The 17,408-nt window shown below is 43.8% G+C and overlaps 1 protein-coding gene across 8 annotated transcripts in view; it reads right to left on the reverse strand.

Annotated features, from left to right (window-relative positions):
* BMAL1 (basic helix-loop-helix ARNT like 1) overlaps positions 1-1,338 on the reverse strand; it is a 105,573-nt gene extending 104,235 nt beyond the window's left edge. For all 8 annotated transcript variants that reach the window (XM_056115846.1, XM_056115848.1, XM_056115851.1 and 5 more), the window contains exon 1: positions 1,175-1,338. The gene's annotated coding sequence lies outside the window, so the exon portion shown is untranslated. The remainder of the gene's footprint in view (positions 1-1,174) is intronic.
* Between the last annotated feature and the right edge of the window lie 16,070 nt (positions 1,339-17,408).

Below are 17,408 nucleotides of genomic sequence, written 5' to 3' on the forward strand. Positions count from 1 at the left end.
TTCATTTCTCTGTCTGTCTCTGTGTCTCTGTCTGTCTGTCTCTCTCTCTCTCTCTGTGTGTGTGTGTGTGTGTGTGTGTGTGTGTGTGTGTGTGTGTCTCTCTCGGTCCCTGCTCGTCTCTGACCCCCGTGGCGGCGAGCGCTCTCCCGGGCTGTCACCGCCGGCCAGGGCAGCGCGAGCGGGCACCCTTTCTCCTTCGCTGACATCTGTCAAACTCGGCGCGGGCGGCAGCCTCGCTCCGCCCTCCGCGGCGCTCCGGGCGGCGGGGCCCGCACCTGGGCCGGCCGGGCCACCCTCCCCGCGCCGTCGGGGCACCTGCTCGCCGCGGACCCTCCGGACAGCCTCGCGGGCAGGAGGGCCCGGGGCGCTGGGGCTGTCCAGCACTCAAGACGGCGGCAGGCCGGACGAAAGTTCGCGCGCTGCCCGGCCCCAGCTCGGGACCGGGGATGCCCGGGTGCGGCACGGAACCGCCCCCCCCCCCCACCTCCCCAGAGACTGGGCCGAAGGGCGGGCGGGCGGGCGGGCTCGGACTTCCCAAGGCTCGACGGAGACGCCCTCCCCGCCCCCACCCAGCCCCGCAGGCTCCCGAAAGGGAAGTGGAGGAAGGGCAGAAGCAGCATCGCGCGCGCCCCTCCGCCCGGGGAAGGCAAGCCGCCGAGGCTGGTCCCCTCCGGGGGGTGCGGGTGTGTGTGTGGGGGGGGAGGTGCCGCTCCCGGGGACAACATCCCCGGACTCGCCTGCAGGCGGGTCAGTGCGCCCACAGGGCGGAGCTGTCCCTTTAAGAGGTAGCTGGCGGTTCCCGCCCCACGTCAGGTAGCGAAGCCCCACGGACGGGAGAGGGGTATTCCCGCGGACACTCTTGCCAGTCCCTTTAAGGGCGCCGGCTGCACCTCTGCCCGCCCAACCCCACAGCGTCAGCCCCCGCGGGAGAGGATGGGGGCGGACGGGCGCGGCGCCTTTAAGGGGAGCAGCCTCCCCGCGGCCCTGGTGGGGGCAGGGAGCGGGCACGGGCCCTTTAAGGCCGGCAGCGGGCACGTCGGGCAGGGTTCCCCGGCGGCCGGGCTGCGCCCCGGGCGGGCGGCAGCGGCGGGGGACGCCGTGCCTGCCAGGCTGCTAACGGCCCCGACGGGGTGCCCGGGGCCGCACCACGGGTAGCTACCAGCCCGACACTCACCGTGGCTCGCCGGGAGCGCCCGCGCCCGCGCCCCCACTCGAATCCCGCGGCGGCGGCGGCGGTGAGTCCGGCGCGGGTAAACAGGCACCTCCGTCCCTGACCTACTTTCTGCCTTCCCTAAATGTCGCACCACTAACCTACTTTCCGACCAATCCGCTCCCCGCCGGCCCAGGCCCGGCCCCCCGCCCACCAATGGCTGTGCCCAACCCCCCTTCCCCGCCCACCAATGGAGGAGCCGCGGAGCCCGGATACCTGCCTCTCGCCGCCAGCCAATCCGGACGCCCGGGGCGCGGCGGTTGTTCCCGACCAATCCGCGCGTGGCTCGGCGGCCTTCCGACCAATAGCGTAGTGGCTCCGGAGGCCGCCGACCAATGGTGAGGCGGCGGAGGCCGGGTTACCTGCTTTTTTCCTGCCACCAATCGCTTGGCTCGCACTAGCGCACGCCCCAAGAAGTGGACCAATCCGCGCGCTTTCCCTGGGTTTCCTCGCCCCTGCCCTCTCCCTCTCCTCTCGAGTCGCCCGCTAGCCTTTGCCACTGCGGGTGCCGTCGCCGCGCTCCTGGCTGTCGCCGGGGATGCTCCTCTTCTCTACGCTTCTGCCTCGAGGCTGGTTCATCCCTCTCACCTCTCCTTCCCTTTCTTCACTCGCGGGGCACCCTTTCCTCACTCCCTTTCCTCAAACTTCGTCTAGGAAACTTAATTTTAGGAACACGGAGTGCCGACCTTTCCCAAAACGCCCTGGTTTGCCCAAGTACAATCAAGAGAACGAACACTTCGTATTTCTAGAAGGCATTTTTACCCCCCCCCCACCCCCCCAGCCAGTTCCTATGTTCTTTTCGACCGACCGTCTTGACCTCTGAGCGCCCCACTGGAGCTGTCATTCGCATCGAAAGAGGAAAAACTCCAGCCCGAAACTATTCCGTTGCATTCACCTCCTGTGTGGCAAAGCTGAATCTGTGTTGCAGACAGAATCTCAGCCACTTCACTGTCTGCCGCAAAGAAAAAAAAAATCTGTCTTTGGAGCGAGAGTTGGGGAAAAAATAGTTGCAGAAAATAAACATTCCCTACAAGAAATAATTTGAGTAGTCAGAGGACAGGGAATTTGTCTTATTTTTGCATATGAAGGACTTAGTGGAAATCCTGACTTTCTCCTTGAACAGGCATTACTCCTTGGTCCCTGTAAAACATTTCCCGTCCTCAGGTCATTGTAAGACACAGAATGGTTACCCAATCTTTGCATCGCAAAGGCTGACTGTTTTAACTGACAACCAACACCGGTTAGCTTACCGTCTTTTCTTAAGTCTCCAGCAGGTGGAATCTCAGTGCTATTTACTTTTCCCTGCCCGGATTTTATGAAATGACCGCTCTGCAAGTGGGATTTTTAACAATTCACTTGAAGTATAGTGGATAAAATGAGGAAATGTGGGCCTGACTTCCAGTGTAATTAATCGCATTAATAATTGGCTAAGTAACAATCATTTCTAGATGGTGATTAATGAATCCACATTAACCTGGAGGAAGGGTGGAGGGAATCAACAACAGCATAGCATTTCCAAGGTGCTAAGTGCTTTCCCAACATTTTTTTCCTTAATCCTCACAACTCTATTTTACTGATGAGGAAATTGAAACTTGGAATTTAACTAGCTGGCCCCAGGACATAGCAGGGGACAGAGTCATAATTGAAACCAGGTTTATTCGACTTCAAAAATTTCCTACATTACTAGTTACCAACAGATGATAGAGATTCTCTCCAGTGCTCAAATTTAAGGACTTTCCTTTGTGCTGTGGTTGAAAACTGGATGATTTACCCCACCATCCAAGAGAAGCCAAGTTCAGTATTGGAGCAATAGGTTGCCCTGTGATACCACAGCAGAAAGGCAGACCCAGGACAGAAGCATTGGAATAGATACACAGAAAAACAAGACTAGAGCCATAGAGATAGTAGAGTGACTAAGGTGTTTCCCTTACATGCATCTGACCCCAGTAAGATTCCTGGCACTCTATGGTCCCGGAGTACCAGTGGGAAAGCTCCCCAACTCAAGCACAAAAGCCTAGAGAAGGCCCCAGTCACTGTTGGTTTTGACCCCAACCATCCACCTCCCTGATCCCATTAAAAAAAAACAGTTAAGACTAACAAATCTTAGGCGACAGACAACAATGAGTCCTCAGTGAAATATGACTGTCAAAATAAATGTGTTATCTTAGACTACAATGACAGGCATTTGCATGCAAAGTCAGGTGAGCCTTACATTGCTGCTCAGTGCTGGACATTACAGCATGGAGTACTGTCTGTAATTAAGGCTTGGCAAAGAAAAAAAATAATCTCCTGCATAAGGAGCAGGATTGGGATGTAGAGACAGAAAAGATGTCATATGAGGAAAGATTAAAGAAAGCAGCAGGTTTTGCCCTAGGGAGTACAAGGTTTTGCCCTAGGGAGTACAACATATCTTTATATATTTGAAGAGCTGTCAAGTAGAAGATAAATTAGGCTTAGTGCTCGGGGCTTTAAGGGGTGGAAAGGGGACCTGTGGTTAGAAACTCCAGAATCAATAGGAAGGTTTCTAACAGACCCTTTCTGTCTCGGTTAGCTAAGTTTCTTGTTACAAAAAGTGTCCCAGATCTCCTACTTGGATGGAGTCTATACTGGTGTCTTTTTGGATTCTGCCCACCATAAGATGATTTGCTTCTACCTTCATGCCTTACTTTTCCCCTTTTCAAGTGGTCATCCTGCTTTTCCTATCTTCAAGAGGCAAGCTATTCTTTCCTCCAGTGTGCCCATTTTCCCATATATAATTGTTCCTCTGTGCTCCTTTCTCAGAGATCCTCAAACACTCTATCTCCCTCTGTATCTACTTTCCTTTAATGTTTCTATCTTCTAAAATACTGATACTGCGTTTTCAATTCTAAGGAGACTGTTGAGGTCAAAGTGTTGTCCTCCATATAAAATTTACTAGAAATTATGAGAGGAGGGCCTATAAGGAAAAGTGTTAGGAGAATAAGAATACATCATTTAAAAAAATCCAGTGTGACAGTGCTGGCACAAATACAGGGAGAAAGGGACTCTCCTTCATTGTTGGTGGGAATGCTGACTTGTCCAGCCTTTTTGGAAAATAATATGGACTTTCCTCAAAAAAAGAAATAAAAACAACTGGAAATTGAACTCTCATTTGACCCAGCAACACCACTTGTGGGATATACCCTGGGGGCCAAAAACACAACGCAGAAATGTCATCTGCACTGCTATGTTCATTGTAGAGCTATTCACAATTGCCAGAATCCGGAAACAACATGAGTGACTGAGAACAGAATACTGGAGAAGGAAACTATGGTACACCTACACAATGAAATACTATGCAGCCCTTAGAAAAACTGAAGTCATGAAATTTGCTTATAAATTGATGGACATGGAGAGTATCATGCTGAGTGAAACAAGTCAGAAGAAGGGGACAGATATAGAATGACTGCATTCATTTGTGAGATATAAACATATGTATAGTATAAAACTAATATCCAAGGCGAGATAAAACAGGGGGTAGAGGATTGGTCAATGGTTGGAAGCTTGCCACAAGAGTGTTTTGGGGGCAAAGAGCAGTAAGGATAGAGAAGGGACAAGTATGATAATGATAGTTGGAAATGATCATTTTGGACAGGAGCTGAGTGTTGAAATATGTAAAGGGATATACCTGATAACCTTTCATATATGTATTGCAAACCATAAGGCCAAAAAGGAAAGAGAGGGAGAGAAGAAAAGTGATACCACAGCGGCAGGCATGCATGGAGGTGGGAGGACCTGGAAGGAAATGGGGTACATTGGTGATGGGAAATGAATACTGATGAAGGGATGGGTACTGGAATATTATGTAACTGAAACCCAATTATGAACAACTTTGTAACACCTCGCTGTGATTAAATTTATAAATAGATAAATAAATCACACGTTAAAAACATCCAGTGTGAATGTAATTACATAGATAAAAGAAAAAGAGAACATTTAGTACCTACTGTGTGGCAGGTGCCTTAAATATATCCAATATAGTCTTCACCTTTCCTTCAGAGCATGAAATGTTTGCTGTCCACACCTGCTAACTGATTGACTTTTATATAGTAACTTAACCTCTTTATACCTCAAATTTTTGTGTTTAATAAAGAATAATCTTGTATCTGCTTAACAGAGTTATTGTGAGAGTTAAATGAGATGATTGATGGAAATGATAGCACAGTGCTTGGAAACTATTGTATGCATTGAACAGTTCTAAAAAATAGATTGGGGGTTGAGGTGGCGCTTGGGCCCAACAGTTCTCAGGAGTTATTTTAAATGTTTTTTAGTTACCAAGTTGTTTATGATTGTATTTCAGTCATACAGTGTTCCAATACCTGTTCCTTCACCAGTGTACATTTCCCATCAACGGCTATTTCTGATCCTGTGTTCTGATCCTGGTGGTGCTCAGGGGATATGTGGTGCCTGGGATAGAACCAAGGTGGACAGAAGTGGCCTCATGTAAGGCAAGTGCTTTACCTCCTGTAACATGTCTCCAACGTAGGTATAGATATTTACTGACTGCATTTTGCAGACATAGTTGAGTACAGGGTTGGACCGTTAGCACAGTGGGTAGGGGGTTTGCCTTACAACAGACCAACCCGGGTTTGATTCCTCCACCCCTCTTGTAGAACCCGGCAAGCTACTGAGAATATCCCGCCTGCATGGCAGAGCCTGGCAAGTTACCCATGGCGTATTCAATATCCCCAAAACAGTAACAAGTCTCACTTTGTGTTCCTGGAGCAAGCAGATGCCATTGGGCTATGGTAGCACGCAACAGGGTTGAATGGAGACGTTACTGGTGTCTGCTCAAGCAAATTGATGAACAATGGGATAACAGTGCTTCAATGCTACAGTGTAGTTGAGTACAGAGTAGTATAATCTATACTAGTTTTATTATCTCTGATCTAATGTCCAGGTCCGTTAAAATTGAGTGAGGACTTCTTTAAAAATTTCAATTTCTCTTTCTCAAATGAAGATTCTGATTCAGTTTCTTTGGAAGCCAAAATGCAGTCAAAGATTCTGGTCTAATGGAATAAGTACAGACTTACTGGAATCAAACAGACCACAGGTCTAATCCACGGCCTGTTAAATTGAAAGGAAAAGGGAATGAGAGAACCAGGAAATTATGCAGTTATATTATCTTTGAAAGGAAGTTAAGAAGTCATGAATGAACATGTTAGCTTAAGGAAAACCAAGTAGGAATGTGTTGGTATAAATAATAATAACAAAACAACATTCACTGCATGTTTACAATGTCTAAAGCACTATTTTAAGAGTTTTATTAAAGATATCACTCAATTCTTACAAATCTCTCTAAAGTAAGTACATAATATTTTCATTTTGCAGATGATGAAACTGAAGCATAAAGGTCTAGTGACTACTTAGGCAGTCTGACCCCATAGCTCACACTCTTAAATACCCCAGTAAATTGCCTTTCTCTGGACATTCCTTTTGGAAAACAAATAAACTTATTATATCTGAAGAGAGGGAGACTGATTTTTAGAGATACAGGTTCAATTCAGAAGTGGTATTATTTGAATGCTTTCCCACAATTAAATGTTGATTTATGTTGAGATAAGAATACCAGGACTGGACCAAAGAGAACCTTCAATGAACTGGCTGCACACTTTGCATGTAAAAATCTGGGTTCTTTTCTTGGAACTGCATGGTCCTCTGAAGTGACTTTTGAGTGCAGAGTATGGAGTAACCTCTGAGAATCATCAGATATAAGGCAGAGTGATAGCAGAGCTGGTAGGGCGTTTGCCTTCCACACAGTCAACCCGGGTTTGATTCCTCTTGGAGAACCCGGCAAGCTACCAAAAGTATTCCACCTGCACTGCAGAGCCTGGCAAGCTCCCCATGGCATATTCAATATGCCAAAAAATAGTAACAAGTCTCACTTCGTGTTCCTGGATTGAGCAGATGCCATTGGGCTACACTAGCATGTGACAGGGATGAATGGAGATGTTACTGGTGCCCGCTCGAGCAAATCGATGAATAACAAGATGACAGTGCTACAGTGCAATCATTAGACAGAGTGGCCCCCTCAAACAAAAACAAACAAAATAGAATACCAGGACTGTGCTTTAGGCAGAGTGACATTTTCTTACACATAGGGAATTCTAGAAATAGAAGCTTCTTTAAAAAATTTAAACCCGGGGGTATGGTGCCGCCAGCAGGTCAATCTATACCCGTGAGGCGAGTGCATCAGCAGTCTGATGGCGCGTTCAGACTTCCAGATACCCCAAAATTGCCGCTGTGCCTTTGGCTAGACCCCAAAATCTTGGGGCAAAGTTTACCAAGAAAGTAAACGGCCAAAAGTTAGGTATGTGGGAGACCCACTCATAAACCACCTCAGCTATATAATTGGAGGTATAGCTTCTCTGGTTCCTGATCGAAGTGCTTAATGGACATGATCCCAGAGACCCAGAAATAAATCTCGAAACCCAACAGCTTTTGGATGAAATGCGTCTAGTCCCTGCAGTAAGTTACAGGCGCTGGGCCACCCAAGGTGGGAATAGGTTTCGTGCCTTGGTCTGTTCCCCCTCGCGGCCTGGTGGCCACCATTCTCCAGAGGCCACTGGACAGTCAGGTTTGGGCCTACAGTGAGGAGACATGCAGGGCCTCATGGGATGGGGATGGAGCCGGCCCTTTCCTCCCCATCCCAATGAGACCCCAAGTTGCCGCCCACGAATGGCCTCTCTGAGTCCTGATCAAGCTGCTTAATGGCCATGATCCCAGAGACTCAGAAACAAATCTTGAAACCCAGCAGCTTTTGGCAGAAAGGCTTCCAGACAGCGCAGTAGGTTACTGTCTCTGGGCCACCCCAGGGGGGAAACGGTTCTGTCCCTCCACCTGCTCCCCCTTGGCAGCTTGGTGGCCACCATCCTCCAGAGGCCATTGGACAATCAGTATTGAGCCCTCAGTGATGAGACACGTGGGGCCTCACAGGGTGGGGGTGGAGCCGGCCCTTTCCTCCCTGTCCCAATGAAACCCCAAGTTGCAGCCCACTAACGGCTTTTCTGACTCCCATCAAGCTGCTTAACAGCCATGATCCAAGAGACTCAGGAACAAATCTCAAAACTCAGCAGGTTTTGGCAGAAATCCCTCCAGATTTTATTGTTAAAATTTCGGAATTTCAGAATTGTGCAGCCACTGCTGCAGCCATGCAACATCATATGTTATTCTCAACCAACAATAGAAAACAAATTGTCTACTGTTGCCTTTTCAGCATATCTGAGTGTTTCGGTAAAATCCCAAATAATAATGGTGGGTCTGGTGTCAAAATATTAAATGTGATCAAAGTAGAGAGGGAGTAATGTGGAAATCATCTGCCCCACAGGCAGGGGGAGGATGTAGGATGGGGGTATACTGGGGTTTTTGGTGGTGGAGAATGGGAACTGGTGAAGGTAAGGGTGTTTCATTGTATGACCGAAACTTAAACCCGAAAGCTTTGTAACTGCTCTCACGGTGATTCAATAAATAAAATTATAAAAATTGAAAAAAAAAAGTAAGGTGGAGTTCATGCCCAATTCAATCAGCTAATCAGTGGTTGAATAAATAGCAGTACTCCTACATTAAAAACAAAAAACATTTAAACCCAAAGGGTGTGATTTATTAGGAGGAAGCAAGAATATCTCCTGAAATTTTAGAATAAGAAGCATAACAAAAGTCTCCACAAAAGACTCCGAGCTAGGCAGCTCTGGACAGAAGGCAACTCTTTTCTCCTCCCCTATCTGGGGTGTGTAGCCTCTGGACTCATACTCTGTCTTCCCTCCTGTTTTATTATTATGTTTCCCTATAGCTCTACACCCTCTACTCTTTTGTATCTGGCTTTTCATGAATGTTCTTCGTTATTGAAAAAGACAGGTTAGGGGAGAGAGAAAGAAAGGAAAGGGTGGTAGAGAAGAAATCCTGAAAGTTGAGAGCAAGGGAGCTAGAAAGATATTACAGTAAGTGAAGTGCTTCCCTGCAGGCAGTTTACTTGGTTCTAATCCATACTACCAGTCCCCTGAGTACTGCCAGGAGTCACTCCTGAGCAAAGTCAGGAATTGCCCATAAGCACAGCTAAGGTTGCCTCCAAAACATTACCAATGACAATAACTACAACAGTGTCAACTGAAGTGACTGAAGCATCACGACAGGAGAAAATAAGGTTACAGAAAAATAAAAAAGGTATATGCGAAAGGAGAAAAGCCAGCTTTTGAAAATTCAGTAAAACATTTCAACACAATATGAAGAGAAACATGGAAAGCCTCTTCAACAAATGGTATTGGTCACTGGCAAAACAAAAAACATAAAAAAAAAACCTCTCAGACCTCTTTCTAATTATAACACCATGCATAAAATTCAGATCAAAGAGGATTAAAAACTTCAATATCAGACGTGAATCCACATTGAGGAAAACATAGGTAGAACACTTTATGATATCATTACTAGCAGCAACTTCAATTATTTTATGTCACTGGTCAAGCAAAGAGAAACAAAGTTAAACAAATGGGGTTATATCAAACTAAGGAACTTCAGTGTTACAAAAGACATAATGACCCGAATATAAAAAAATAACCTAAGATATGTAAATCACTGGTTGGTAGACTTTAACAAAAAAAAATACAATACCACCAAAAAATAGGGAGAACAGTTGAGTAGAAACTACCTCAAAGAAGGAATATAGATAACCAAAAGATACAGGGAAAAAATGCTCTGCATTCACTTGTAATCAGGGAAACGCAAATCAAAACAACAATGAAATATCTTCTCATAGTGATACTGGTACACTTTACAAAGAACAAAAAAACTCATGTTAGCATGGATGTAAAGAAAAAGGGACTCTTCATTCACTGCTGGTACAAATGTGAGTAGTCCAAACATTTTGGAAAACAATGAAAAAATATAATACAGGAATTGAGTTTCCATATGACCTAGCAATTCTTTTTGACAGATACAATGGCTCAAAACTCTATTCAAAACTTAAAAATAAAGAAAAAAAGAAAAAGAAAAAGAAAGAAAGAAGGAAGGAAGGAAAGAAAGAAAGAAAGAAAGAAAGAAAGAAAGAAAGAAAACATTTGCACTCCTATATTCATTGCAGCACTACTATTCACAATAGTCAAAATCTGGAAATCACCCAGTGTCAAAGAATAGATGACTGAATAAAGAAACTGTGGTACATATATATATTATATATATGTAGATAGTGGAATATTAGTGAACCATAAGAAAAGATGGAATCAAACAATTTGCTGCTATATGAATGGCTCTGGAGAGTATCGTGCTGAGTGAAGTTAATCAGGAGAGGGACAGATATAGAGTGGTCTCCCTCCTATGTGGCCCTATGTGGGATGTAAAGAAACATAGTAAGGGAATAACAAATGCCCAAAGACAACAGAAAGTGAGAACTGATCTTTGGACAATGGTGGAGGGAAGTGGAGACTGGTGGAAGATATGGTGCTAGCATGTTTTATGCACAAAATCCTACCAATAACAGTATTGTAAATCACAGTACCTAAAATAAAATAAAATGTTTTTAAAAGTCTCAACAGACAAGTTAAGAAACATGATCACTTGATCACTTGACATCCCCTTACTCATCGATTCGCTTGAGCAGGTGCCAATAACGTCTCCATTCATCCCTGTTGCTTGCTAGTGTAGTCCAATGGCGTCTGCTCATTCTAGGAACACAAAGAGCCTCAAACCAACCGTTCAGGGTCTTGATGAAGTCTGACCATCTCATAGGTGGGCAGTCATGTGCTCTTTTGACGTCCCGTAGAATCCAGTCTGTAACGGCTCTAGTCTTTCTAGTCTCCAAATCTCATTATGTGTCCAGCCCATCTGATTTTCGACGCCTTGGCAAATCAGACAGCATCCCTGATTCTTGACCATCGACAGAGGTCAGAACTCTGGATTCTTTCTCTCATTTGAGTGAAGCATGATACTCCAAGCACAGTTCTTTTCATTCCTCTTTGGGAGACCTGAATAGCATTCTCATCCTATTTTCGAAGGGCCCAGGTCTCTGACGTATATGTTAATGCAGGAAGAACAGTGGAATTGAAGAGATGTGCCTGGGGTTGGAGGTTCTTCGTCCTCTTAGCTATTTCTTCGATGCTCTTGAAGGCATTCCAAGCTGCTCTCTTCCTCCTGCTCAACTGAGATGCCAGGTCATTCGTCATGTTGACTTCTCTACCTAGGTACACATAACTGGCCTTTGATTCTGTTGAGATGGAAGCAGTTATCGAAGCCATAGCCAAACAGGGTGTTCAAACTCAATACATCAGGATCCTCTGTGAGCTGTATTATGGATTCACTACCAGGATCTCACCATTCTACAAAGAAGTGATAATCCATGTCAAGAGTGAGGGGTTCGGCAGGGTGATACCATTTCACTGAAACTTTTCAGTGCCACTCTCGAGAACATCATGCGACGGCTGGAATGGGAAGGAATGGGAGTGAAGATAGATGGTCGGCAACTACACCACCTCCGCTTTGCTGATGACATTGTTTTAACAACACCAAACATTAGCCAAGCAGGACAAATGCTGGCTGACTTCAACCATGAGTTTGGAAAGGTCGGACTACAGCTGAATCTCACGAAGACAATGTTTATGAGAAACGGTCTCATTCCTGATGCTCCATTCGCTCTCAACAGAAAAAGAAACAAGATCAAGAGAAATTTAATACTTAAGAAAAAATTGATTTGAATAAAAAAGACAATTTTAAAAACACTAAAACTGCTTCTATAACCAGAAGATTCTAGGTCCCTGGGAAAATCAGAAACAGAAATGAGTGAAGATGACTTGAAAATGGAATACAATTCATTTTTAAAAATACCATTTTTATTTGGTGTTGGGGCCTGGACAGATAGTAGAATTGGTAGAGTACTTACCTTGCACTCTACCAACCTGGATTTAATCTCCAGCATCCCATAAGGTCCCCTTGAGTCCCATCAAGAGTTTTACCTGAATACAGGAACAAGAGTAAGCCTTGAGCACCAATGAGCCCAAAAACTGAAGGGGAAAAAAAGAAGATGATTTGGTGTTAAGGGGAAATTAGGAAAAGAATTCTAACCATTTCTTAGCAGTTGAATACTTTATTTATATATGTTTTGTTTTGTTTTTTAATCAAGGAAAGCATATATCTGAGTTTACAAAAATGAGATTAAAATAAGGAATTAATAGGTTAGTCAGTATTTATAGCTTTCATCTGTTTTTAAAATGTCCTTTCTTCGCTCTTTTTAAAAATGGAATGGCTCTAGCAACTCAGAATGGGAAAGCAGTAATACCTCATTTGGAATGCATCCTAGACCATGTCATTAGACTTTAGACTTGATCGTGCTTGCAGACATGGCCAAGATTCTGGAGATCTTAGTGTTCAAATGTCAAAGGGGCTTTTCCATTTGGCTTCGGATATGTGCTAGAGAGAGATTCCACACAAGTGCCACGTCTCTTCCTAACAGAAAGTCTGAAGAACAAACAGACGCTGTATTCAGAGACTGGCATGTTTTTATTCTGCTCTGCTAGAATAAGCAGCAGTTAAATTCACTCTCTTGATAATATTAGAAGAGAAAAAGAAAGAACACGTTCTAGTTAGTAAATCAAAGGGAAGTGTTAAGTCATTTAAAGAAATAATTAACTAAAAAATTACAATAGATTTTCAAAAATGAAAAGACAGTATAGATTGGAGAGATTTGACCTCCTAACATATTATGATTTTTAACTACAAATCTGCAGTAACAAAAATAGTCTGGTATTAACTTAGAAACCCTCCATGACATTGAAGCTAATGGTATCTTCAAAGATGCCACGCCACTGGCCGAGCAAGTGAAAACAGAGATAGACAAATGGGACTATCTTAAACTAAGAAGCTTCTGCACCTCCAAAGAAACAGTGACCAAAATACAAAGACAGTCTACAGAATGGGAAAGGATATTCACCGAATACACATCTGACAAGGGGTTGATATCCAGGATATACAAAATACTGGTTAAACTCCACAAGAAGAAAACATCCAACCCCATCCAAAAATGGGGCAATGAAATGAACAGAAACTTTCTCAAAGAAGAAATCCGAATGGCAAAAAAGCACATGAGAAAATGCTCTACATCATTAATCATCAGGGAGATGCAGATCAAAACCACAATGAGATACCATCTCACACCTCAGAGACTGGCCCAAATTCAAAAGAACAAAAGCAACCGATGCTGGCGTGGATGTGGCGAGAAAGGGACACTCCTTCACTGTTGGTGGGAATGTCCACTGGTTCAGCCCTTCTGGAAAACAATATGGACGATTCTCAAAAAATTAGAAATTGAGCTCCCATTTGACCCAGCAATACCACTCCTGGGAATATATCCCAGAGAGGCAAAAATGTATAGTCGAAGTGACATCTGTACTTGTTTGTTCATTGCAGCCCTCTTTACAATAGCCAGAAACTGGAAGAAACCTGAATGCCCAAGAACAGATGACTGGTTAAAGAAACTTTGGTACATCTACACAATGGAGTACTATGTAGCTCTTAGAAAAGATGAAGTCATGAAATTTACATACAAGTGGTACAATATGGAAAGTATCATGCTAAGCGAAATGAGTCAGAAAGAGAGGGATAGACATAGAAAGATTGCATTCATCTGGGGGATATAAAGTAACAAAGTATGAGATTAATACCCAAGAATAGCTGAGATCAGCACCAGGAGGATTACTCCATAACTTAGAGGCCAGCCGGGTATCCTAGAGGAAAGGGCTATTCAGATAGAGAAGGGAGCACCAAATAAAGGATGTTTGGAGGATCCTCCCAGGAGGGGAGATGCATGTCGAAAGTAGACTATGGACTGAACATGTTTGCCACTCAATGCCTCTTTTGCAGACCACAACACCCAAAAGGAGAGAGAGAACACAGGGGATTGCCCTGCCACAGAGACGGGGGGATGGGGGGATGGGGGTGGGAGGGATATTATCCATGGTGGTGGAAAATGGGCACTGGTGGAGGGATGGGTATCTGATCATTGTATAATTGAAACCAAAGCACAAAAAATTGTAAATCTACAACTTTAAAAAAAATAAAATAAAATAAAGGGGAAAAAAAAAAAAGAAGTGTATTAGATGAATAAAAAGGTACAACATCCAGAAGAAGGCCCAAATAACACAAACACTGAGTATAAGGTAAAGGCAAATTTTAAGTTATTGAGAAAATGTTTTAAGTTGTTCATGATGATTTATTGCATTTAACATTCCAACACCAATCCCACCACCATTATACCTTCCCACCACTATCATTTCCAACTTTCCCAACCACCACCCAAGCCTGCCCCAATATCAGGCTCTAAATAATTTAAATACTGCTTGTTACAAATAATTCACTCAAAATAACTAAAAAAGATTTCCTTAGAAGAAAGAGTATGAAGATTTTTGTAACTCACTGTGGAGCCATTAAGCCCTTGTATAAGAGATTACTAACATGTTGTTACAGATTAAGCCTTCTGTGTTTATTTTCTTAATTGAGATTGGTTGCCTTCTACTTTATGTCCAATGTGGTGAGTTACTCTTGGTACATCAGTGGTGTAGGTGTGAAATGTTGCTCCAGGAATTCTAAAATTTTGAATGGGATGATACAGCTGGAGTTAAGTTTTTAAGTGGATGGTGACTTTAGGGTTCAGAAGCATCTCTGCCACCTGTCTCTTTTGAGATTTATTTATGAGTCTCTGAATCATGGCTGGTTTAATGAGCTTATATGGTGCCAGAGGTAGTTCATGGGCATGACAGTCTTGTTCCAGAAGGGAGATAAGGAGAGGTCACTCTTGCCCGCCTCTATAAGACCCTGGACATTCATTCCTGGATGAGGCTCACCCAAGCCTGTGAAGTCTGGCCAAAGTCTGGCCGTGAGCATGGTGGCAATTGGAGTGAGGAGGTTTTCAGCTGCTGGGGCTCTATTTGAGCAGATGGTGGGTTCACCCCACACCTGACCCCTGGGGTGCTCAGATATGAGACTCAGCCTGGCGCAAGTCTTGAGGCATCTCTGCAACTTGTTGCTCTCTTTTGAGATTTATTTATGAGTCTTATTTTCCCCCCTCTTTGGGGGAAGGGTGTTGTTGGGCTCTGGGGCTATTCCTGGCTCCGTGTTCAGGAGTGACCCCAGGTGGTGCTTGGGAGACCATATTTGGTGCCAGGATTGGCTACATGCAAGGCAATTATCTTACTTTCTGTACTATCCTCAGGACACCGGGAACAAGTATTTTCAATACATGCAATGAAACAACTAGCTATCCATGTAGATACACATAAAGTTCACATCTTGTCCTAATTCTTACACTAATATCTCACAGGTATTTAGCATTTACATGTAAAGAATAAAATCTATAAAAATACTAGAAGAGGGCTTGAGAGTTAGTACAGTGAGCAAGGCCCTTGCTTTGCTTCTGACTGACCCAGGTTTGATCCCTGGCATCACATACAATCCCTGAGCACTGCCAGGAATAATCCCTAGATGCAGAGCTAGGAATAATCACTGATCAAAGTTAGTGATTCAGAAGAAAAAACAAGAACAACAACAACAAAAACCTAGAAAGCTAGAAGAGCAAACAAAAAGATAACATATTTTGCATGCAGGAGGTTCATGTTCAGTTCCTGGCACAGCTTGGTCCTCTGAGCTGTGCCACTAGGAGTTACCCTTAGCACAGAGCCCAGAGTAGCTCTTGAATATGACTGGGTATAGTCCTAAAATAAAAACAAAAACCAAAAACTTCTAGAAGAAAATATGAGTAAATTTATAAAAGCTTAACAGAACTTTCTAAGTATACACAAAATCTAAAAACTACAATTACAAGGGTGGTTTACATAAATGCATGCATATGCACTAGCGTGCATGTGCGTGTGCATACACACACACACACACACACACACACACACGGAATAACCAGGAAACAGGCCTATACTATACAATATTCTTAATATATTAAGAAAGCACCATATGCATTCCAATCAGAGTGATAATATGTTGAGGACATTATTTAAACCAGTCCTTTCTAAAAGGTGAATTACTCATTACAATATCCTAGTCTTTATAAAGTTATTATGTTTCATAATCCCTTTCTCTTTTTTTCTTAAGATTTATAAAACAGTTCCTAAGCACTATTTACTAAGCATTAAGATTTTCCAAGAAACTTCAGGCTTTCTGAAATAATTCTGGATCCTTTATTTCATTCTTATAAAAAATCCAAACACTAATTCAAAGCTACCTGAGGGTCCAGAGAGACAGTACAGTGGGTAAGGTGCCTGCTTTGATCTGAATTCAAGCGCCTGATCTTCAATCCCCAGCACTCCATATAGTCCCACAGCCATGCGAGGAGTGATCCCTGAGTGCAGACCCAGATGTAAGCCCCAAGAACTGTCAGGTGTGGTCCCAAAACAAAGCCCCCAACTCCCAAAATTGAAAATACCTAGAAAAAATTCTCTTCTTGCAGATGTGCTATGTATATATCATAGGGATGATTGTTACTCAAATTTTTTCTTTTTCTTTGTGATGAAAAAAAATATGCTACGCTTTTCAAATTATATAGCACAGCGGTAGGGCGTTTGCCTTGCACGCAGCCAACATGGCCGACCCGAGTTCGATTCCTCCGCCCCTCTCGGAGAGCCCGGCAAGCTACCAAGAGTATCTTGCCCGCACCGCAGAGCCTGGCAAGCCACCCGTGACGTATTCGATATGCCAGACACAGTAACAACAAAGTCTCCAATGGAGACGTTACTGGGCCCGCTCGAGCAAATCGATGAACAATGGGAGGGCCTTTACCTTTACCTTTTAAAACCAATACTCACTTGTGACAAACTGTTTAAGAAACAAAGGACTGAAGAAAAAAAATTTAGGTAACTTATAATCTTGTTAAGCGTATGTAGCTTCTGTTAGAATATCAATTCATTTTGTCGGATTTGCTTTGTAATTATATTTTAGCCTAACTTTTTTTTTATCACATTCAAATCTTCATGACATCATGATTTTCAAAATGTAATCTATTGTGAATATTTCCCCATGCTATTAAGACTTCTACAGCTAAAGCTTGTTTCATTGTCTGAAGGAACCATACACTATTATAAGAAACCCTATAGTTGAAAGCATGTTGTTTTTAATTTGTCTGCATTATAAATAGTTTTGAGTATAGTCTAACTGTATGAAATAGGCCTAACGGTTTTCTAACTTTACATTGTTCCCA

This window comes from Sorex fumeus, unplaced genomic scaffold, assembly GCF_029834395.1.
Source record: "Sorex fumeus unplaced genomic scaffold, SorFum_2.1 ptg000030l, whole genome shotgun sequence".
In the NCBI taxonomy this organism is placed as follows: Eukaryota; Metazoa; Chordata; class Mammalia; order Eulipotyphla; family Soricidae; genus Sorex; species Sorex fumeus.